General features: G+C 40.2%; 1 long non-coding RNA gene across 1 annotated transcript; it reads right to left on the reverse strand.

Moving 5' to 3' along the window:
- Positions 1-13,035: 13,035 nt before the first annotated feature.
- On the reverse strand, positions 13,036-20,239 carry LOC121132921. Its single transcript, XR_005869634.1, has 2 exons — positions 20,061-20,239; positions 13,036-13,626 (listed from the first exon to the last, which is right to left on the reverse strand). It is a non-coding gene; the product is annotated as an uncharacterized LOC121132921 (long non-coding RNA).
- Between the last annotated feature and the right edge of the window lie 5,308 nt (positions 20,240-25,547).

Genomic DNA, 25,547 nt, shown 5'->3' on the forward strand with positions numbered 1-25,547 from the left:
ATGCCAACTTGTGCAGCCACTTTGGAGATCAGTATGGAGATTCCTCAGAAAAATGGAAATCAGTCTACTGCAAGATCCAGCAATTCCACTCTTAGGCATAGACCCAAAAGATGTACCCTCATACAATAAGGACATCTGCTCAACAATGTCCATAGCAGCATTATTTGTAATAGCCAGAACCTGGAAAGAACCTAGATGCCCCTCAACTGAAGAGTGGATAGAGAAAATGTGGTACATTTACACAATGGAGAAAAAAAATGGAATCTTGAAATCTGCAGGCAAATGGATGGCACTAGAAGAAACCATCCTGAGTGAGGTAACCCAGTCACAAAAAGACAAACATGGTATGTATTCATTCATATATGGATTGTAGACATGGAGAAGGGCATTGCCAGCCCACAATCCCACCTCCAGAGAGTCTGGGGTGCAGAGAGGACCCTAAGAGAGATATGCATGATACCCAGAGAAGGGTTATGGGATGCGATCTCCTAATTAGATTGGGGAGCGGGAGAAGGGGAGGGCAGAAGGAGATGGGAGAAAGAAAGGGAGAGAAAAGAAGAGAGGATGACACAGGAGAGCAAGAAGGTTGAGCCAGGGTAAGAATAGAAGAGAAACAGATGGGAGATACCATAAAAGAGGAAGCCATTATAAGTTGGAGAAGAGATCTGGCACGAGTGAGATCTTCACAGATCTGCAGGAATGACACCAACTGGCATTAACGCTACCTTAAATGCCCTCCCATGATGATGAGAATGATGACTGCCTTATATGCCATCCTAGAACTTTCATCCAGTGGCTGATGGAGACGGAGGCAGACACCCACAGCTGTGAACCGAATTGCACTCCTGGAACCCACTTGCAAAGAGGAGTGATGACTAAGGGAATCGGGATCGGGCTGACGAGGCCCACAGGGGCAGCTGACCTAAACAAGGGGCATCGCATGGACCCCAGACTGATGATTGGGGTGCCAGCATGGGACTGATCCAGACATCCTCCCACCGAACCTGGGTGACAGAGAAGAGGCCTTGGCAATCTGTGGGACCTTGGAGAGTGGAGCAATATTTATTCCTGGCATACAGAGGGACTCTGGGAGTCCATGCCACGTAGAGGGATGCTCTCAGCCTGGACACATGGGGAAGAACCTGGGACATTCCCAGGATGATATGACAGACTCTGGAAATCCCTCATGGTGGCCCTTGCCCCCCCCCCCCCCCGTGCTGAGTAGAAGGGGAATGGAGTGGGAGTGAGAGGTAGGGAGGATTGGGGAGTTGGGGGAGGAGGGGAGGGAGAGGGAACTGAAAGTGACATGAGTAAAAAGTTAAATAAAAAAAGAAATAGATATTGACAGACAAATAACATTTCTTACCATTTGTGTAGCTCTTGCTTGTTTTAACTTAAAAAATCTTTACAAAAAAAGATTTTTTCTCCATACCCCAAATTAACCCTCCCATTTTCCTCTCCCTCCTCCCAATGGGTCACCTTGCTGGCGTTTTGCTGAGTCATTATTTCTGTGAGTGCTATGATCTAGGGCAACAGATTCCTTTACTTCATAATTTGTTCTGTGTCTGCTTTGTTCCCATAAACCCACAGCCTCCTAGTTAAAGCACATTTACAGCTGTTCATTTTCTTCTTTACAACCATCAGTTCTCAATGCAAACACTGTTATTACAATTTATAAGATGACAAAGGATGTGACTCTATCAACATGTTTTGGGATTTGTTTAGAGGCACATTTTCGGATACACAATGATGTTGACACATTTGTCTGTCTTTCAACTGAATCATACAGAAGCTCAGAATATTGGTACTTATTGTGAAGTGTAAGAGCTGTCTTCCATACTCCTGAAAATGGGCTAAACCAAATGCTACGCGTGTGAATTCATGATGCTCACTTTACATAGAACAGTTGAACTATTGATTCTCCTACAGAGTGGGTATAATCACTGAAGATTGTTATAACTAGATGTTTTCAAACTCAAGCAGATAAGTTACTAAAAATCCTCTTTTTCCTTTTTTTGAGATAGAAGTTCATGTAGCCCAGGTTGGCCTAGAAGGTAGAAATACTTATACAGCATAAGGAGGACTTTGAACTCTGATCCTTCTGTCTCTACTCCTCCAGTGCTAGGAATGCAAGCTTCCCCAGGAAGAAATGACTAAGAGCTCAGTACCAGTGTATTGGACTTGCTTGCCCCCACTGAAAGGGAACTCTGGCCCCCTAACCACCAGGCCAGGAAGAGGATCTTTCTGCACCCACTAGAAAAAGGGATGGGAAGGAGACAATACAAAAACACACTCAGCAACAGAAAGACAAATATGACACCACCAGATTCTAGAGACTCCACACCAGCAAGACTCCAACATTCCAATGCAAATGAAGCAGAAGAGAAAGACCTTATAAACAACATCATTAAAATGATAGAGGCCCTCAAAGAGGATATGGGAAAAACCCTCAAAGAAATGGAAGAAAAAGCAAACCAAAAAATGCAAGAAATGAAAGACAAAACATACCAAAAAATCCCAAAAATGCAACAAATGGACAAAAAGACAAAGCAAAAATTGCAAGAAACAATTCAAACAGTGCAAGGGTTGAAAACTGAAATAGAGACAATAAAAAAACACAGTTTGAAGGAAGACTGGGAATAGAAAAGCTGGTCAAACGGTCAGGTGCTACAGATGCAAGCATAACCAACAGAATACAAGAAATGAAAGAGAGGATCTTAGGTGTTGAAGATACACTAGGAGAAATTGGTTCATCCACCAAAGAAAATCTTAAGTTCAATAAATCCCTAACACAAAATATCCAGGATATATGGAATACCATGAAAAGGCCAAACCTGGACACTTTGGGGAGGTCCTGGGTCCTCCCCAGAACGAAAACTAGATTCAAACAATACATATCCACTAACCCAGCCCTACAGAAAGTTCTGGAAGGAAAACTCCAATCCAAGGAATTTAACTACAATCAGAAAAAACATAGGCATTAGAGAATCCCTCTCTACCAACAGCCAAAAGATAATTCCCCCACCAACAACCATCCCAAATCAAAGAAGAATGAGCAATCAATGGTCATTAATATCCCTCAATATTAATGGTCTTAGCTCAAGCCCATAAAAAGACACAGGCTAACAGAATGGATTCGAAGACAGAACCCATCCTTCTGCTGCATACAAGAAACACACCTCAGCTTCAAAGAAAGATATTGCCTCAGCATTAAAGGTTGGGAAAAGATTTTCCAATCAAATGGACCCAAGAAACAAGCAGCGGTACCAATCCTAATATCTAACAAATTAGACTTTAAAATAAAATCAATCAAAAGAGATGAAGGAGGTCATTACATACTCATCACAGGCAAATCCTCCAAGATGAAGTTTCAATTCTGAGCATCTATGCCTCGAATACAAAAGCATCAACGTTCATAAAAGAAACATTACTCAAACTCAGATCACATATAAAGCCCCACACACTTATAGTGGGAGACTTAAACACCCCACTCTCACCACCAGACAGGATTACCAGACAGAAACTTAACAAAGAAGCAAAGGAACAAATAGAAGTCATGACCCAATTGGGATTAACAGACATCTATAGAGCATTCCATCCAAAAAAAAAAAAAAAAAAAAGAATATACCTTCTCAGAGCCACATGGAGCCTTCTCAAAAATTGACCACATACTTTGCAACATATCAAACTTAAACAGGTACAAAAAAATTGGAATAACTCTGTGCATCATAGCAGATCACGATGCGTTAAAATTAGAATTCAACAACACAAATTGCAGAAACCCTACAAACTCATGGAAATTGAATAATGCACAATTGCACTATTCCTGAGTCAAAGAAGAAATAAAAAAAGAAATTAAGGACTTTCTAGAATTCAATGAAAATGAAGACACAACATACCCAAACCTATGGGACACTTTGAAAGCAGTGTTAAGAAGGAAGTTCATAGCACTACATGCCCACATGAAGAAACTGGAGAATAGTTATACTAGCAAATTAACAGCACAGCTGAAAGCTCTAGAATGCAAAGAAGCAAACTCACCCAGGAGGAGTAAGTGCCAGGAAATAATCAAACTGAGGGCTGAAATCAATAAAGTAGAAACTAGGAAAACAATACAAAGAATCAATGCAAGAAAGAGTGGTTCTTTGAGAAAATCAGCGATATAAACAAATCTTTATCCAAACTTATGAAATGGCAGAGTGTGAACATGCAAATTAACAAAATCAGAAATGAAAAGGGGACAGTTCTCTGGATAGCTATCACTTACCAAAATTAAATCAAGAACAGATAAGCAATTTAAATAGACCTATAACCCCTATGGAAATAGAAGCAGTCATCAAAAGTCTCCCAACCTAAAAAATCCCAGGGCCAGATGGCCTCAGTGCAGAATTCTACCAGAAATTCAAAGAACAGCTTATACCAATCCTCAAAGTATCCCACACAAGAGAAGCAGAAGAGTCTTTGCCAAACTCTTTCTACGAGGCTTCAATAACCTTGATACCAAACCACACAAAGACACAACTAAGAAAGAGAGATTCAGACCATTATCCCTCACGAACATTGATGCAAAAATACTCAATAAAATATGGACAATTCGGATCCAAGAACTCATCAAAACAATTATTCACCATGATCAAATAAGTTTCATCCCAGGGATGCAGGGATAGTTCAACATATGAAAATCCATCAATGTAATCTACTGTATAAACAAGCTGAGAAACAAAAATCACATGATCATCTCACTGGATGCTAAAAATGCCTTTGACAAAATCCAACACCCCTTCATGATAAAGGTCTTGGAGAGATCTGGGATAATAGGAACATAACGAAACATAATAAAAAAAAAGCTATATACAGCAAACCAACAGCCAATATAAAACTAAATGGACAGAAACTCAACACGATTCCTCTAAAATCAGGAACAAGACAAGGCTGTCCACTCTCTCCGTACCTCTTCAATATTGTACTTGTAGTTCTAGCTAGAGCAATATGACAATGAAAGGAGATCAAGGGGATACAAATTGGAAAGGAAGAAGTCAAACTTTCACTATTTGCAGACGATATGATAGTTTACATAAGTGATCCAAAAAACTCTACAAGGGAACTCCTATAGCTAATAAATACTTTCAACAAAGTGGCAGGATACAAGATCAACTCAAGAAAATCAGTAGCCCTACTATATACAGATGATAAAAGGGCTGAGAAAGGAATCAGAGAAACATCACCCTTTACAATTGCCACAAACAACATAAAATACCTTGGGGTAACACAAACCAAACAAGTGAAAGACCTGTATTGAAAGAACTTTGAATCTTTTAAGAAAAAAAATAAAGAAGACACCAGAAAATGGAAAGAGCTCCCAAAAGGAAAGAGCTCCTGCCAAAAGCAATTTACATGTGCAATGCAATCCCCATTAAAATACTAACAGAATTCTTCACATACCTTGAAAGAACAATAATCTACTTTGTATGGAAAAACAAAAGACCCAGGATAGCCAAAACAACCTTATTCAACAAAGGAACATCTGGAGGCATCACCATCCCTGAATTCAAGCTCTTTTATAGAGCTATAGTTCTGAAAACAGTTTGGTATTGGTACAAAAATAGACAGGTAGACCAATGGAATCGAATTGAACACCCTGATATTAACCCACACATGTATGAACACCTGATTTTCGACAAAGAAGCTTAAACTATACAATGGAAAAAAGAAAGCATCTTCAACAAATGGTGCTGGCATAACTGGATGCTGGCATGTAGAAGAATGTGGCTAGCTCCATGTCTATCACCGTGCACAAAACTTAAGTCCAAATGGATCAAAGACCTCAACATATATCCACCTATACTGAACCTCTTAGAAGATAAAGTGGGAGGTACCCTTGAATGAATTGGTACAGGAGACAGCTTCCTGAACATAACACCAGTAGCACAGATAGTGAGATCAACAATTAAAAAATGGGACCTCCTGAAACTGAGAAGCTTCTGTAAGGCAAAGGACATAGTGAACAAGACAAAAAGGAAGCCCACAGAATGGGAAAAGATATTCACTAACCCCACATCTGACAGAGGGCTGATCACCAAAATTTACAAAGAATTCAAGAAGCAAGTCTCCAAAACACCAAAGGATCCAATTAAAAAGTGGGCTACAGAACTAAATAGAGAATTCTCAATAGAGGAGTCTAAAATGACTGAGAGGCACTTGAGAAAGAGCTCAACTTCCCTAGCCATCAGGAAAATGCAAATCAATACACCTCTGAGATATCATCTTACTCCTGTCAGAACGGCTAAAATCACAAACACCAATGACAGTTTATGCTGGAGAGGATGTGGAGAAAGGGGAACACTCCTCTACTGCTGGTGGGAGTGCCAACTTGTACAGCCACTTTGGAAATTTGTATGAAGATTCCTCAGAAAAATGAGAATCAGCCTACCACAAGACCCAGCAATTCCACTCTTAAGTATACACCCAAAAGATGCACATTCATACAACAAGAATGTCTGTTCCACTATGTTCATAGCAGCATTATTTGTAATAGCCAGAACCTGGAAGCAACCTAGATGTCCCTCAACTGAAGAGTGGATAGAGAAAATGTGCTACATTTACACAATGGAGTACTATTCAGCAGAAAAAAGCAATGGAGTCTTGAAATTTGTAGGCAAATGGATGGCACTAGAAGAAGCCATCCTGAATGAGATAACCATGGATTTTAGACATGGGTCAGGGGAGTGCCAGTCTACTATCCCACTGCCAGAGAGTCTGGGAAACAGAACCTTCAGCCAATGACTGATGGAAGCAGAAGCAGACAGCCACAGCTACATGCTGAGCTAAACTCATGGAACCCAGTGACAGAGAGGAAGGACTGATTAGCAAAGTGGTTAAGCCTGGGCTGGTTTAATCCCCAGAAACAGCTGACCTGAACAATGGGTAGCTCTTGAATCCCAGACTGATGGCTGGGAATTCAGCATGGGACTGATCAAGATCCCCTGAATGTAGGTGTCAGTGAGGATGCTTAGATAATCTATTGAACCTTGGGTAGTAGATCAACACTTATCCCTGGCCTACAAATGGACCTTGGGCACCCATCCCACAATGAGAGATGCCCTCTTAGCCTGGACTCTTGGGGGAGGACCTAGGCCCTGTCCTGGATGAAATGACAGACTATGGACACCCCCATTGAGGGCCTCACCCTCCCTGGGGAAATGAGGTGATTTTGGAAGTGTTGTTGGGAGGGTGTGGGAGGAGGAGAGGGAAAGGGAGAGGGACCTGAGATTGACCTGTGAGGCAACATTGTTTCTAATTTAAATTTAAAAAGAAAGAAAGAAAAAAGGTCTCCAGGGTAGGCTAATATAAATTACTCATATGGTATATAGACAATTCCTACTCACCTGCTTGTTAAAAGATGGTTTTCCTACTTTGACTATGAGACTTAGTCACCTGCTTGAATTAAAATAGTATCAACCTTTTGGATACTGTAAAGTTGAATTTAATTAACATATTTTCTGTTAACATGTAGAATTTCTTGCGTCTCTGCTTAAATGTCAGCTCTTCAGAAGTCCTCCTATCACTGACTTAGCAGTATTTGCTGGCATCCTAGTCTGCTGTCCCTTCTCCATACCATTTAACCCTATCTGATAATTACGCTGTCATTTGATCATTTTTCACTTGTCTCCCTCACTAAAATGTGAGCTTTGTGGAAGATATTGTATTCATTGACCTCTCCCAAGTGTTTAAAACAGTTAAGTGATTCACAAGAATATGTCGAATAAATGAATACATGTATATACATCAACATTTATCTATTGTTAAACACATACGTCATGCTATATGGTAACCATATATGAAGAGCTATGCTAAGCAACTATGAACTGTGCACATATTCCTTTACGTAGGCAATCACATATAGGTACCAAAAAGAACAAAGAGATTGAATAAACTATCCAATGTCCCCAGGAGATAAATAGATCTTTTCTGATCCTTTAGAATGTTAGCTTAATCATCAACATTGTGAACTGTAAATAAAAGGTATCTGCCGTCCTAAAGAACAGCCAATATACACACTCTTAGGAAGCTTCAGAAGGAGAGTCAAACAACCACAGAAATATCAGATCATATCTATTGTCAAAATCTGTTGAACAGATGAAAAATTAGGAAGGGGTTTTTCAGAAGTGGTCACTTAAGGTGGCTCCCGGTAGATGGATGGTAAGAACTGAATCTTTCTCCACCTGCATACTTCTTCCTTTGGCACAGAGGGTTTTATGATTCAAGGGAATAATCTAGAAGAATTCATCTCTCTTCCATGCTTGTTAACTTCCTAAATTCACAGACTCTGATTCTCTGCATCACAACAGAGTACAGTGAGAGAGTTCTAAGTACCTTAACTGGTGTCCTCTGGGGTTTGAGATCACACGGGAACATAGAATCAGACATCAGCCAGTCTCTCACCTGGGTTATTCTGGAGTTAAATTGACAGCTATGTAACCTCAGATAGCAGGGACTGTGAAAAAGGAGCCATGCATACAACCATTACCATCAGTGTATGGGATATACCTGAACCTACTGAACTTCTAAAGAAGGGCACCATCAGTTTCAGGAAACCCACACACAAGGACAGCCTATCTTCCCATGGTATTCAAACGAAAGTGAAATTGTAAAAGCAAAGATCTAAAAACCTAAACCCTTGTTTCTCATCCCTTCTCTCTTTCACTAATCGACTTCAGATATTTATTATTTATTTATTTGTTTAGTTAGTTAGTTAGTTAGTTAGTTGAGGATTTTTCCAGTCAGGGTTTCTCTATAGCCTTGTAGACCAGGCTGGCCTCGAACTCACAGGATCTGTCTGCCTCTGCCTCCTGTGGTGGTGCACGCCTTTAATCCCAGCACTCGGGAGGCAGAGGCAGGCAGATCTCTGTGAGTTCGAGGCCGGGCTGGACCGATAGCCTCCAAAACAATACAGAGAAACCCTGTCTCGTAAAAACAAAACAAAACAAAACAAACAAACAAACAAAAAGGTGTGCACCACCACTTCTTTATTTATTTTTAATATCAAGTAACAAGGAGGAAAAAGGAAGGAAAAGGAAGGCCACAATCATTCAGGATTGGGGAAAGGATTTTTACTGGCATAGATAGAAATGTATGTTGGAATTTAAAAACTTACCACCTAATTATGTCTTCTAGTTGATGGTCAACATAAATCTATGGAATTTGTCAGTCCTAGATATCATTAAGGGATGAAGAAAGCAAGATCAGTCCCATGCTGGATTCACATCAGTCTGATGGCTGGGAATCCAGCATGGGACTGATCAAGACCCCCTGAATGTGGGTGTCAGTGAGGAGGCCTAGGTAATCTATGTGGCCTTGGGTAGTAGATCAGTATTTATCCCTGGCATACAAATGGACTTAGGGTGCCCATCCTACAATGAGAGATGCCCTCTCAGCCTGGACTCTAGGGGGAGGGCCTAGGCCCTGCCCTGGATGAAATGACAGACTATGGAGATCCCCCATGGAGGGCCTCACCCTCCCTGGGGAAAGGAGTGAGAATTGGGGAGGGGGGATAAGGGATTGGTGGGAGAGCCTGTGAGGAGGGGAGGGAGAGGGAGAAGAAGCTGGGATTGACATGTGAAGCAACCTTGTTTCCAATTTAAATTTAAAAATAAAATTTTTTAAGAAGTACATTAAAGAAACAATAAAGAATAATTATATTTTCTTCCAGGATTAATATACAGAAAATTCAATACTAAAATGGAATATATAATAATTTATAACAATGCTCATAATCATCTCAAGTTCTGCTTTTATATTTTAAAATTGGAGCTGGGCGGTGGTGGTTCACACCTTTAATCCCAGCACTTAGGATGCAGAGACAGGAGGATCTCTGTGAGTTCAAGACCAGCCTGGTCTACAAGATCTAGTTCCAGGACAGCCTCCAAAGCCACAGAGAAACCCTGTCTTGAAAAACTGAAAAATAATAATTATAAAATAAAATCTGAATTGGAACATCAGTTTTCTCATTTGTTACCCATGTATTAGGTTGGTTGTATTAGGCTCAGTATAAGTTAACCCTGTTGACAATGACTGAAAACTCGGTTTCAGGCCACCATTTTACATCTTACATTTCACACCAGTTCCACTGACTCCATCTTCTAAGAGAAGACCTTGCTTAGATTATCAACTAGGTATCAATATGTCTTATTTGATAATAGTCACTGTCATCGACTGGGGTATAGCAGCCACTTATTGACTGATCCCACCCATTCTGTGAAGGTATACAAAAATTACATCCATTACACAGAAGTGAAAAATCGAGGCTCAGGGAATACATCAAGAAGATTGCTTGCTATCCATTTAGTAGGTGGAAGACAGATTCCATCTATGCCTCTTCTAATACTTATGTAAAGAACTTATCTCAAGTGGCAAAACAAAACACATAAAAATTCTTCAAAGGCATTAACATGATATTATACAAGATACTCCCCTGTGTTTCCTTAAAAATTCAGAACTCTTAATACCAGTGGTGTCAGTTTTGAATATTTTCTCAGTCCAAAGTTGATTATAGCATTATTATAAAATTCTCAGTGCGTGTCTCTTCAGGCTCTTCAAATCCACTATGGTGTTCGGGGACTTCTTTAAAGTCAAATTTAGCTGGAGGGGAAATATTAATCATTAAAGGTGAACTGGCCCCAAAGACCCAGTGTTTCTACTCTTTTATCTTTGCAGTTCTTGTAATACAAATATTACAAGATTGTCCATTTCTGCATATTTTTCTTTTCTTAAAACTAATATATGTTTGTTTTTCACATTCAGTATTATTTAAGTGGCCTCCATCTGAAATGAATGCTAAGTGCTTAGGACAATTGCATGGATTCCTCAGCTGCTAGGTACATGGTTTGCCAGTGATTTCTGGTTCAGTTTGTCTCTAGGAACTGCCTTTAACTGAAAGAAGTTACCTCAAGTCAAGATTCAGACACTGCTTTAAGGTTTGCTTGAATTTAATTGGTATAAATAACTATGGTAGAAATACCTTTTTTTAAAGATTTATTTAAATTATAAGAAATCTTATTTTACATATCAATCCCAGTTCCCTCTCCCTCCCATCCTCTCATGTCCTCCCAACACCCCATCCCATCCCTCATCCACTCCCTAGGGAAGGTGATCCCTTCCATGAGGGATCATCAAAATCTGTGAAGTCATTTGGGGAAGGACCTGGGTCCTCCCTTGTGTATCTAGGTTGAGAGAATAGCCTTCTGTAAAGGGAAACGTTTTCCTCTGCCAGCCGCTTGGGCTCTGCCACATTGTAGTCCCCAAATAACACACAAGACGCTGTATTAATTATGAAGCTGTTGACCTTGCTTGTTTCTTACTGGCTGGCTCTGACTTAAGTAATTACCCCATAATTGTTAATCTAAGTATTTCTCTTACCGGAGAACTTTCCGGGCTTCCTACCCCATGGCGTTACATCTTGACTCCCTGTGTTTCTCCTTCCCAGAGTCCTTCTGGACTCCTAGTCCCATCTATCTTGGTTCCCTATTGGCCCAACAGTGCTTTATTGACATATACACAGGACTTCCCCCATCAGCCTTCTATGTGGATTGGGCTCCTGAAGTCCATTTGTGCAGTAGGGATAAATACTGATTCCCCTGCCAGAGTCCCATAGATTGCCCAGGCCTCCTGACACCCATTGTTTTCCTATGTTGTTTTCCCAGCTGTAAAACTGGGTTCCATGAGCAGCCCTTGTTCAGGTCAGCTGTCTCCATAGGTCTCTCCAGCCTGGTCTTGACCCTTTTGTTCATCACGCCTTGCTCTCTGCAACTGGATTCCAGGGGTTCAGCTCAGTGTTTAGCTGTGGGTGTCTGCTTCTGCTTCCATCAGCTGCTGGATGAAGGCTCTCATTATCTCATTATCAGGGAAGAGCATTTAAGGTAGCCTCTCCACTATTGCTTAGATTCTTATTAGGGTTAACCTTGTAGATCTCTAGACATTTCCCTTTAAACTTATAACGGCTCCCTCTATTGAGATATCTCTTTTCTTGCTCTCCTCTCTTCTTCCCCAGACTCAATCTTCCAAATCCCTCATGTTATCCTCCCCAATCCTCTTTCTCTTTCTCCTGCCTCCCTCCCTCCCCACCCCCACCCCCATGCTCCCAATTTGCTCAAGTGCTCTTGTCCTTTTATCTTTTTTCTCTTGCTCACATGAATTAATTCTGGAGGACTACACCAGTTCCAGAAACTTCCATCAGACCAGGTGAGGTTCTGTCATAACACAGCACAGTCTGAATTTGTCCTTCCCCCTATTTTACCTACTTCATCTCTGACTTGTATCATTCTACAGTAGAAGCACTCCTCAAGAAACAGCATGAACATGCCAGTCTCAGAGTCTGTCTTCTAAAAACCCTGACTTGGGAACTGTAGGCTACTACTTACTAAGAACTATGATTCTGATTCCAACTGCTGCCCATGTGACATTAGGATACCATCACTCACAGCAGAACACAGGAACACACTTGCCCTGTTGCTACCTGGGACATTGTATGTTGGCAATTTTGATGTCCCAGCAGGCATCTTTGAATTTTGAGAGATTTGGGATAACAAATATAAGAATGACAGGGCCAGATAATTATTGATGTGATGAGTGGCACCTTAGAGAAGGAAGGCCATTAATCATCAATATAAGATAAAGTGATAAAGACAGAGTCCCCTGGGAACCACATGGACACTCATTTTTTCAGTTAATGAGTTAAAAAGGCTGAGGGTCAGACACAGGATGTCATCACAAGAGAACCTTATCCAGAGAGGGTTGTATTCCCAAACCTGTGAGGTCTGGTCGGTCCAAATCATAGCACTTATCAAGAAAGACTAGATCTTATAATTTCATAGGCCCAGACATAATAACAGTAGATCATCTACTTGAACTACAGCCCAATTTTTCTTCTGAATGCTACAAAGATATCTAGGACTGCTTTACAATATAACCTGCCAGGACTTGCTAAGAAAAGAAAGTAATGATGTGTTCTGCAAGAATCATGGTACAGCCTGAAAACCATTTCCTTGAAAAGATTAATCATCTCATTCCATTTATTTATTTAGTTGTTTATCCATTTGTTTTTTGAGATAAGTATTACTATATAACCCAAGCTAGCCTGGGTTAAACTTATAATCCTCCTGCCTCAGCCTCCTAAGTACTAAAATTATAGGTGTATTCCACCATACTTCACTCAAAGTCTCGGGAAGCAGGACCACTGGCAGAAGCTAGTCACCTGCTGCTGGTCAGGCAGAGACAGAGAGAAGGTCTGCAGTAACAGGCTTCTTTCTTCATCTTTGATTCCACCCAAGTTCCCAGTCTATTGAAAGGTGCTGCCCATGGTTGAGGGAATGGCTTCCTCTGTTAGATGATCCTCTCTGGAAATGTCCTCAAGGAAATGTCCAGGAGAGTGTTTTACTAGCCTTCTAAGTGCTTAGCCATCTCAGGTGATATGAATAGTCTCCCTGGGTCCAGATCACGGTGAATGCATGTAGCCCGTAGATATATCTTGCACGTGGCCCGTGGATATATCTTGAAGTCAGTTTTCCAGTCTGTGTGGGTCTGAATCAAATCCCCTCATTAGTCCATTCATCTGTGAGGTAAGACCTGTTTCTTTAAAAGAAAAGGATTTGTTTAATTTGGGTTTGAGTGTGAGCATACCTCATATGTGGAGAAGGTGTCTGTGAGACCAGAACAGGGTATCAAATTTCTTGAACTGGAGTTATATGTGGTTTTGAGCCAACAAAAGTGGGTCCTGGGAACCAAACTTGAGACCTCTGGCAAAGCAGGAAGTGCTCTAAGTTACTAAGTCATCTATCTCTCTACCCTCTGAGAATTATTTCATTGTGGAGGGGGGGACAAAAGAAGGTTCTCTGAAACTACCTCACAGTAGAATAAAAAATGTTTCCCAACTATATACATGTACTAGAAAACAATCAAGTTGTGTGTTTTTAACGGGGAAATTGTCTGATATGTCCATTACAGATCTAAAAACTTCTGTAAAAGTTGTAGCTTTGGCTGGGCCGTGGTGCCACACACCTTTAATCCCAGCACTTGGGAGGCAGAGGCAGGTGGATCTTTGTGAGTTCAAGGCCTGCCTGGTCTACAGAGTGAGTTCCAAGACAGCCAAAGCTACATAGTGAAACCCTGTCTTGAAAAAAAAAAGTTGCAGCTTTGGGAAATGACATACATGTGTCACCCTTAACACTCAGAAGACCCATCTATGCTGGTCCCTCATTTTCCTATTTAATTCAGTGCCTCTGAGGACCTGCAGCAGATAATTAAGTTGAAGCCAGGATACAAATGCCTTGCTCTTTGCCTTCACTGGGACAACTCTCACAAGCAAGTTTTTCCTTCACACCAAGGCTCCTTTCTTCACCTGTCAGGTGTTTCTAGCAAATGTTCCCCAGTAACTTGCCTGCATGCTGGACCCACTGCCCTAAAACATGAACTAATTCTATCAGTGTACTGCTAGCTTTTGCTTACCTGGCCATTGCAAATGTCTGTGGATTTGTTTGATTGATGGTACTCTTCTTCCCAAGACTTTAACATGCCTTTAAAATTTAAACCGTTCTTTCTTGTGCCTGGAAGCACTAATGCCATCTCCTTTAGCCTCCTTCTCCTTGGCTCACTTTGGCTTGTCACAGGATAAGATCATCAGACCTGGCTGGCTGTAGACATAGCCTCAGACATCTGGCCTTTACTTAGCCCTGTTCACACGTTCCGCTAAGTCCTTTATGCTACAGCAATGGCTTCAAAAGAGTCCTGTAACAGCCCCTCTTACTCAGAAACAACTCAAAGGTTTCACTTTACCAAAGCCACCAATTTCCTGTGTCTCTAAGCCTCGTTCTCACTTCATGAACCACAGAACCCCACCATTAATAAAAAAAAAAAGACTTTCTCAGCCTTAATTCAAAGCCAATATTTCAATTGAAGCTTTACCACAGAAAACATCTCTGGTAAGTACCTTTGGGGCTGCCCAGAGAAATGTTCTTCAACACCAAAATAAAACCTAAACCCTTGCCATGCTAGACCCCTCACATACTTTCTTCATCAATAGCCACTATGCCCAGTGAACCTGCTGATTTACAAGTCACTAATATATCTTGTCCTTTTTAGTCATGCTCTTTTCTCTCACGTGTCCACTCATTAGTCAAGCCCTATCTTTATGTTATCTGTAACAGTTTTAATGACCTACAGAAAACAAATACCATGGCTCCCCGGAGGAAAAAAAATCATAAGCCCTAACCAAGCCTAGAAGGCCTTATTGTGTCCCTCCACTTTGTTTCATACTTTTCTTCTTAAGTTCCAGCCCCTCTGACACTTCTCTCTTTATAGTAGGAGCATCTGTCTTAGACTTGTGCAACACAAGAGCATAGATGTAATGATTTACGAAGGGTAGGTCCTCACACTTCCAAAGGTTGGGAAACTCAAGGTCAAGGTGTCCATCTGGTATGGACCTTCTTGAAGTGTCACCACATGGCAGAAGCCAAGAGAACAAAAGAGCAAGCAGAGGGTGGATGCCCTGGCCCTTCACATTCCAAAGACTCCTCAAAAGCTCCTCCTGCAAATATTGCCAAAGTGGCAATCGAGTCTCAGCCTGGGCAATCGCTGGTCAAACACCAAAACAAGCAGTATTCATGTTGTTCTGGGAGAGTGACTTGCACACAGCACTCCATTCTTCTAATATCTTATCTAGCCCCAAAGCCCTGGACATCTACCCTGAAAGCTTCAGGCTTTTGCTAAGATCTTCCTGATCTAAGATCACTTTTCACTTCCTGAAAGAAATGCCCCCTCTCTCTCCTGATTAAGTAATAATTCTTTCATGGTGTGCTTTTCCAAAGCACAGTTCCCACCGCTGCATTCAGATGCTAGATAGTGATTTGCTATTTTAACTGAAGCATTGCTTTTCTGAGTTGATCCACTCATACTTCATGAAGCTATATCATCATACTTCTAAGGCTATACCATCATGAATAACCGAATGGAGGCTTCTAAAAAATAGCTAAAAATAGACCAACCACAGAGATCTTTGCATGTCCATGATCATTACTGTAATATTTACAATAGCTAAGAAAAAAGACTAGTCTAGATGTCTATCAAGAGATGAATGGATAAACAAAATGTGTTATATACTACACAATAAAATTTTATTCAACTGTAATGATAAAATTAAATATGACATTTTAGGAAAATAAATGTAACTGATATAAAAACTATGTATGAAAATAGCTGTCTTGAAACTCAATACTTGAGTTAATTTAATTAAAATTAATTTAAAAAAGAAAACAAAGCATAATGGTTAAAATTGATTGCCGACTTAATAGAATACACAGTCACCTAAGAGATAAACCTCTGAACCAATCTATGAGACAATTTCTAGATTGGGGTTTTTGAAGTTTAAGTGGGCAACATTACTCTGTGGGGTGGTGTCCAATTGAGAATCTCTCTCTCCCTCCCTCTCTCTCTCTCTCTCTCTCTCTCTCTCTCTCTCTCTCTCTCTCTCTCTCTCTCTCTTTCTCTCTCTCTCTCTCTCTCTCGGTCTCTCTCTCTCCCCTCTTCCTAAAGACAGAAGCAATGTTACCAGCTGCCCCCAGCTCCTGGCACGACTTCTTCACCATGATGAACCATATCCTGAAACTGAGCTAAAACACCTTTCCTCCTGAGCTTTTGTCTAGCATTTGTCATTCTACTGAGAGATGCCCACATTACTGATCCAGGAAGAAAGGATTCAATATAGGGATGCAGGACTTACACAAATCATTGGGAAGGTGGAAGAATAAAGCCTGGGAGAAAGCGGTTATCCAAATTTAAAAATACAAACTGCAGGAGTCATATCTTGTCATTGCTCATTTGGAAGAGATTATTTAACCACTGCTTATCAAACTTCTACCCTTAGTCTGCCAAATATTGTGCAGTTTGCTTCCATCATATAAAGGCATAAAAGTTTTCTTATTTTCATCCTTTCAATATCCTGTAAGCACTTCTCATTAATGGGATATAGTATGCTTGTAAGAATTCTGGGCTTCTAAATCGGGTTATTAGATGCTTTCCATAAAAAGCCGGCTAGCCAGTATTTTGAGCTTTGCTGTGCAAAGCTGCTATAGAGATTCAAATTTGAATCTCCGATAATGTTTACATGTTACATACTCTTGGTTTTTCTCTCCTTTTATTTCCCCTTGAAGTCATTTTAAAATGTAATATCTACTCTTGGCTTGGGAGCAGTACAGAACAGGTGGCATGCTGGTCGTGGCACACAACAGTTATTTGCCAACCCTTGTCCAAAGCCCTATGAAACAAGGAGAGAGGAAAAGACACTAGCATGCCAACCAGCCATCGGGTCTCTAAGAAACAAAACCATAGATATTTCAGCGCCTTAGCAAGTCCCTGGATGTGAGTTCAGGGAGAGGCATAGAAGAGCAGGTGCAGAATTGAGAGGAAGCTGAGTCTTTTTGCCAGAAATGTACTTTTGATTTCTTCAGACTGGGCACAGTCTTCCAAAGGCCATTTGTGTTTAACACTGAAGCACGCATCTAAGTTTGTAATGTCTTGGGTCAGATAACTCCACCTTTTGATGATTGTTTCATACTCATAATCACTGGATGTTCCAGGCTATTGTCAGCAGTGCCTGTTCTACAAATGCCAAGTAGCTAACTGGAGTTCCCTCACCAGTGGAAATGAGCAGTTGGCAGAAGGTAAATGAGAGCTCCAGAGGATCTGCAGTGTGATGTCTCCATGGTTGGCAACAGAGTTTATCTCCTCTGGTAAAAACACTTCAAGTACTATTCTGTCTCCTAGAACATAGATCTAAGTGGTAGGTCAGCTGTAGGAAGCTTGAGTCTCCTGCAGAAACCTCTATTGTTCCAAATATCTTTTAGTACAGTAACTTTAAAATTACACTGTAGATGGACCACAGAGGGACCATCTGTGTGGGTTAGTTTTTGTTAACTTTACAAAAGCTGGAATCATCTGGGAAGATGGGACCTAAGTTGAGAAAATACCTCCATCAGATTGATCATTTAGACAGGTAAGTCAGTTTAGGATACTCTTGACTGATGACTGATGGGTAAGAGTAGTGTGAGGTTCTTTGCCCCAGCTGGTCCTGCCACCCTTCAGCCCCAAATGGACACATGGGTGTTATATTAGTTATGAACCTGTTGGCCGGTGGCTTGGGCTTCTTATTGCTAGTTCTGTCTTAATTATTAACCCATTTCTATTAATCTATGTATTTCCACATGGTCTTGTCTTTCCGGAGAATGCCTGTTGAGCCCTTTCTTCCTGGTCCTTACCTGGGGACCCTGTTTACCTACGTTTCCCAGAATTCTCCTCATCTCCTAGCCCTGTCTATTCTTCTTGCCTGGCCAATTAGCCAATCAGCGTTTCATTCATCAACCAATAAGAGAACCATATACAGAAGGACAACTCCCATAAGGTAAGCCAAGCCCACAGTGGGTGGAACCACTCCCTAGGCAAGTGGTCTTGGGTTATACAATGTAGCAGACTAAGGAAGTCATGGAGATCAAGACACTAAGCAGTGTTCCTCCATGAACTCTGCTTCAGTTTCTGCATCCAGGTTCCCATTCTGCTTGATTCCTTGCTTTGTCTTCCTTTCATAACATCCAGTAAGCCTTTTTTTTTAATCTTATTTATAAGATAAAATAAACTCTTTCCTTCCCAAGTTGCTTTTGGTCATAGTGTTTATCACAGCAGGAAAAACTCAGACTGGCACAACACCCAAATATATTTGTTTCTTCTCAATTACAATGAGATAAACCAAGTTCTGGGGCTCTTCTGCTATTGGCTGTACAAAAATAAGCAACTGTTTATCACTTAGAAGCTACAGGCTGACACTTTAGGATTCATGTCACAACCGTTCTCATGGGTTTTTCTCAGTGATGCATCCACAATCTGGGGCATCTCCTAGTTAGCTTTTTTCTGATGATGATACAGAGTGGGGATACTCCATCACAATATTCCACTGAAAAATAAGATGCTCGAGTTCCCAAGGAGGAGGACCTGTCTGCATTACAGAGATAAAGCTCATATGCCTGCATGTATATTTATACATTATTCCCTAGCAAAACAAATAATCCTTTAAAGGTAAAAAGAATGTCTGCCATAACAATAGGCTTAGTGACTTAGTTCTCATTCTGTTACAGACTTCCTGATTCTCCAGGGACAAGTGTGAAGTTTAGACCAGACACTGGTTCACTGGTAGCACTTTGAGGACCACTGTTCTAGTTTAGACCCTAACATGACAGAGATCAGACACCACTCAGAACAAAGACTGCAAGGCTGTACTGCTGGAAACTCTAGGGCAAAGGTGAGGCATTGTAGGTTATAGTTTCTGATGAAAACTAAAAAGAAAGCATTTGCTAGGTCAGTGGGTCATATCACGTGCCAGTGGCTGATACATTTTAGGAAAGATACCAGCCATTTCTTGCCTGATATTCCCAGGAGTTCACTTGCCCCCTGGCAAAAGAGTTGTGTGTTCCTTAAACATATGAATGACCCAACACCCTAATGTAACTTGATGGGTGTGCTTTGTGGCTACTTAGGACTATTTATAGTGGCATCAGCAAGGTTAGGAGATGAATAAAGTTTAAAAAACACTCAGAAAGTGGCAAAAGCTGGAATTCTTTGTCATCACTGAACCTGAGACATCAAGGAATAATATGGTGTTATTAGAATATGGAAAGTTGGAACTACGAATAGACATTTATATGACATTTAATGACCAGTAAAACATATTTTATAGGTATACAAATGCCCAAGAAAGAGACATCCCAGGAATAAACACTGGGTATACAGTTGTGCATGTATCATTGCTCTGGGTGCAATACATCTGAAAATATGTTCATTCTACCTTCCTATATGAATAGATGGAGTGAGTATACTTAATATCTATGTTATGCATCACACATTGACAGTATAATTCTAAGTCTGTAGGCTTTGACCTTATTTGGAAATATGGTCATTATAGATGCAATTAGGTTAAAATGAAGTCACACTATAAGGTGGACTCTTTGATTCATTATGACAAATACCGTAAGAAGAGGAAGTCGAGGACACTCTGATGAATATAGAGGTCAAGGATGGAGTGGTACTGCTCCACCAGGGGATGTCCAGGTTGGCTGGCAAACAGCCAGAAGCCAGGAAGAGGCAAGAAAGGGTTCTTTCTTAAAGGTTTCTGAGGGAGCAGAGGCCTCCGAATGCGTGCTTCAGACTTTTACCTTCAGAATGGAGGCGTGTTTCTGCTTTTTTAGATCACTTCCATTCAACAATCTGTGAGGGCAGTTCTAGGAATCTAGAATAATCTAAAAGTTCTAAACAGGTGATGACATGTCCCAAAGTGGTCATGAGGTTCTGTGAGGAAGAGTTTGTTATTTAATCTTAGGTATTTGTTCTTACCCCCAACTGCAATGGTTCAGGCCTCAACCATGCAGATGTGGGGTGAGGTTGATTTTTTTTTAATTTTTGGGGGCCGACCACCCAGATCCCAAATAAATACACAGAGACCTATTCTTACTTATGAATGCTCATCCTTATCTTGGCTTGTTTCTAGCCAGCCTTTCTAACTTAAATTATCCTGTTTCTCTTTAACTACTTTTTTCCTTTGTTCTTTTTAGCTGTCTTTATTCTACAGGTCTTTCTTTTTTTTTTACTCCATGTTGGCCGTGTAGCTGGGTGGCTGATCCATGGTATCCTCCTCTCCTCCTTTTCTCGCTCCTCCCTCTGTTTTCTTCTTTTATTTATTCTCTCACTGCCAGCCCGTCTATTAGTCACTCCTGCCTAGCTATTGGCTGTTTAGATTTTTATTAGATCAAGCAGGTGTTTTAGACAGGCAAAGTAACACAGCTTCACAGAGTTAAACAAATGCAGCATAAGAAAATGCAACACACCGTTGCATCATTAAACAATTATTCCACTACATAAACACATGTAACACATCTTAAACTAATATCCTAAAACAGTGGTGGGGCTCAGATCCCAACACAGAGGACCTGAAGCTGAGCCTGTGTATCCTGGGTACTTTCACTTGAAAGTAGTAGCCAGCTGCCATGGCTATTTGGAAACAAATGTGTGTTGATGTCTTTTGCATGAGAGTTCTCTTCCTGGTTTTCATAGTAGGATCTGTGTTTCTAAAATATGTTCATATGTTGTATCATTTATGAGTTTGGACTGGATGGAGGAATATTTTGTTTATATTCAATCAGTGATATTGAACTGGATGCATGCCATAGTCTCTTTAAACCGAGATTTATTTTTTGTTTCTCATGGTCCTGAGTCAAATTACTTACTAAAGAGTTCATTGGATTCAGGAATACTCTAAATGAAGTGCCAAAGTACTTAGGGGAATGAGCTACCCAGTGTGCTCAAAGAAGGATCCTGGAAAGGTCCCAGGAGCAGATGCCTTTGGTTTTTGTTTATTTATGTGTTTCCTTTTAGTAGAGACACTGTTTGATATACAGCGAAAAATACAGGGAGAGAAAGATGTTTGGGTAATAGGCCTGGCTTACACTGTATCTGGTAAGCAGTTGTTGAAATCTACCACGTTCAATTCAGAGAAATACATGGAGCATTTTTATACAGAGGGAGGGAACAGAGAATGAAACCCAATGAAGCATGGTATATCCAGACTTTTAACTCAGCTTGCAGAACCTGAAGACTCTTGATGACCTTGTACTATTGCTCTCACAATGCTCCAGTCTTACTAGATATTTTCTATCCATCAAACGTCCTTCCAGTTTTGGTTTATGGGTTGAGGGGATTCTCCTTCTTATTCTCCTCAACAACTAGGTCATTTCCAAGGTCATCATATCACCATAGTCAATTTGCAAAACATATTCCTTGTCGGACATTTATTGTATGTGGTTAGTATACATGTTTTGCTGATCTTTCTACCTTCCCTGTCTGGTTTTATTCCCTTGGATGTATTGTGGTCAAGCATGAGATTTTGGTTGCCTCTGGGTGTCACTACTCTGAATGCCATGAAAAAGGATATGCTGTATAAGTTACTGTTTCTCATTTGGGAAAGAGATTATGGACCCAGAGATAGATGGCTAATATTGTTTCCTTTGTATTCAATAGAGCTGACTGAACTATTTGCCATAGTGGGGTGGTTAAAGATTTTTGTAATTGTAGATTGGAGATAGTTGGATCATCTACTAGGTTGTATGTGGGAGCATGTTAGAAAGATGTACTTGAACATACACAAACATTTTCACATGGCACCCTGGATATCTAAGGAATGATAGTTTCTTTGGCCTTAGTGATTCCCTCATATGGCTGATTCTTGGCCCTGCTTGACTACAATTAAAGCATAGAGTGAAAATAAGGCAGACTTTCTTTGATATCACAGCCAATAAAACAATCAGACCACTCTGCTTTTCATCCCTGAAACTTCAGCATTATTAATCTTAGAGTCTTATTTCTCAGAGGGCACAATAATGGTTTATTGAACTGGAAGTTGAGTCTGCCATCTGGCCTTCTAGCCTCCTCCGGGCTTAAACTATTGGCAAGGGGATATACAACCATTTTGGTTTTTGTACTTGATAGACAATTAATTCTAATTATCAAGTACAAAAGGCTTCTGGAGCCAGGAACAACCACATTTAGGATACAAAGGTTGTCTTGGGGCAAATATGACAATCTAGAACCTCTGACTATAGCCATATTTGAAAAGTGGGTCATTTCCTCTTCTTTTGATTAAATTAAGTGATCTTGAAGTGAGGTAATCTTGGATTACAGAGATCATCCGTGAATTAATGGAAGTATCCTTACAAAGAGGGGGGAAAACATAAAAGACCACATGGAACAGGACACACATTAAACTGACACACTCAAAGTCAAAGGATGGGAAGAGTCAGGGCCCATCATCAAAAGCTTGGAGGAAGACCTTGGGAGATCCCTCTGAACAGCTGGAAAAAGAAGTCAGACCATTGTCACCTTGACTTTGGACTTCTGGCCACCAGAGCTACATGAGCATAGATTTCTGTTGCATGAAACCAGCACATTTTTGGTGGTTTGTTCTCAGGAAATGTGTGACAGTTCAATGAATATTCAAACCACACACCCAAGTAGTACTATCAAGGTTTCAGAGCCTTTAGAAATTAGCACTCATATTATCTACCCTACCCTGCAATACTGGCTGACAGAGGAATGTGTCTTGTGTCCAATGAAGAGGAAGCAAACAAGACCAGTTACAGAAATGAGGATTAAAGCAGCTATGTGTGTTTTATTCCCAGCTTGTAAAATATAGTGTACGATTTATTTTAGTTTCTGTGCCCACATGTGCGTCTGTGTGCATGTGTTATGTGTGCATGGTTTCTAAGGGTCTCGGTCTATGACAGCAGAAAGCCATGGTAGAGTTCATGGCTCTAGATGCATGTGGCAGCTGCTGGCTAAATTACAGCAGGTGAAAAGCACAGAGCAAGCCAGAATGAGAAGTGGGTATAATCTTCCAAAGTCCACCTAGTGATCTGCTCCTGCCAGCCAGGCCCTAGCACCTGAACGGTCCACAGCCTTCAAAATAGCAACACAAGCTGTGGGTGGATCATTCAAACCAGGAGGACATTTCCTGTTCAGTCCAAAGCACGCTGGTCTTCTCTGTCTTTCTCAGGATTTGGTGGGCAATGTGGTCTCTAGTTTTATTCTTCAGATTATGTTAATTTTACATTTTCTTAAATGAGTAAATATTTTGAGCTTCTCCCATGATTTTCTTCTGTATCTTCTTTGGTAAAGTTTCCTCTAATTTCACTGGATTATATCCTATTTGCATTTTGTTTTTGTTTTTGAGACTGGAGATTTTTTTTTTCCTTTGGTTTTACGAGACAGGGTTTCTCTGTATTGTTTTGGAGGCTGTCGGTCCAGCCTGGCCTTGAACTCACAGAGATCCGCCTGCCTCTGCCTCCCAAGTGCTGGGATTAAAGGCATGCACCACCACCGCCCGGCTTGGAGATTTCTTTTATACGCCAGAAATACTTGTGTTTTTGTCAGATGCATAGTTGGTAGGTATTTTCTTCTTTCCTAAAACCAAAGTTCTTAGTTTTGGCAAGCTTCAGTTTATCATTTACTTTTTAGGGATTAGTATGGGGGGAGGAGCAACCTTAAGAGCCCTGGGTAGCTCTAAACCAGAAAACTGTTTCAGTTTATATTTCTAAAACATATCTTACACTTTCCCGTTCTCTATATTTATATAATAAGCCTTAACACTGAATACATTCCTTCAACTGGTCAAGGCTGCTTTAGCTCTTCTAATCCTGTGGGTTTCTGTACACATTTTAGGTTAAGTTTGACCAAGCCAACAAGTTTCTACTTGTAATTTTTATAGAAATTGCATTAAATTACATTAGATCAAGTTGGAAAGAACTGAGTTTGACTATGCAAACTCTTCCAACTCATGAAACATACATCTTTCCACTTATTTTCAAGCATTCTGCTTTAATCAGGATTTTATAATTTTAGCATATGTGTCCCATATATGTCTCTTTATGTGCATGAATTTAATTTTTCTTTAGAGCAATTAAAAATTATATAATACTTTCCAGACTTGAGATGCTGCTAATAGAAATACAATTAATATTCTTGTGGTTATCTCATACACTGTGAACTTATTTTTAACATTTTTTTACTTGCTTTTGCTTTTGTCAGGATTCAACCCATTGATTAAATAATTTGATGTGTTCTTCGGGATTTTTCACATGGACAATCATATTATCTGTAAATAGTGGTTCCTTTTATTTTTTACATCTATATTCCTTCCCTCCATCCCCCCTCTCTCTTTCTTCCTTCCTTTCTTTGTTGAAGTGCAAGAAATTCTAGTACTAGGAGAAGCAAATGAGACAGGATGTCTTCACTTGTCTATCTCTCTATATATAAACACACACACACACACACATATATATATTATATATACATAGAGCATATACACATATAGCATATGCATATATGTATATATTGTATGTATACGTGCACACACATACATACATACACACACACATATATATACATATATATATACATATATATGTATCCAGAGAGAAAGAGAGATATGAAAGAGTGAGCATGTCTATAAGTCCTTCAGGTGTCTTCTAAAAGGCCCGAGCTAGGCCATAATGTAGTTTTACTCTGAGGGCTTATTTTTATTGTTGTTGTTTTCACAGTTCATGGTTCAGAAACTGATCACTTTTTCTATAATATTTTACAGTAGTCTCATTTTTCTGATGTCTGTCATATTTTTAGTGATTTTTTGATCGTCATATTGGAGATTTATTAATTCCTTTTTGTCCTTCTAGATGTTTATCAATTATATTCAATGTGTTTGAATGAGTTTAATCCACTGACATTTCCCTTCTATTTTTATATCTTTGATTTCCACTCATTACTTCCTCCTACTTGATATGTTTGCTTAGCTTTTTTCTTTTCTCTTTTCTTAACATAAGAACTTCAATAATGTATTACTTCATGTCAGATGTATTTAGCTAACCTATCATTTCTGCATTGTCACATATCATGTTAAAGTATGCTGTACT

This window comes from Mesocricetus auratus, unplaced genomic scaffold, assembly GCF_017639785.1.
Source record: "Mesocricetus auratus isolate SY011 unplaced genomic scaffold, BCM_Maur_2.0 Super-Scaffold_100018, whole genome shotgun sequence".
In the NCBI taxonomy this organism is placed as follows: domain Eukaryota; kingdom Metazoa; phylum Chordata; class Mammalia; order Rodentia; family Cricetidae; genus Mesocricetus; species Mesocricetus auratus.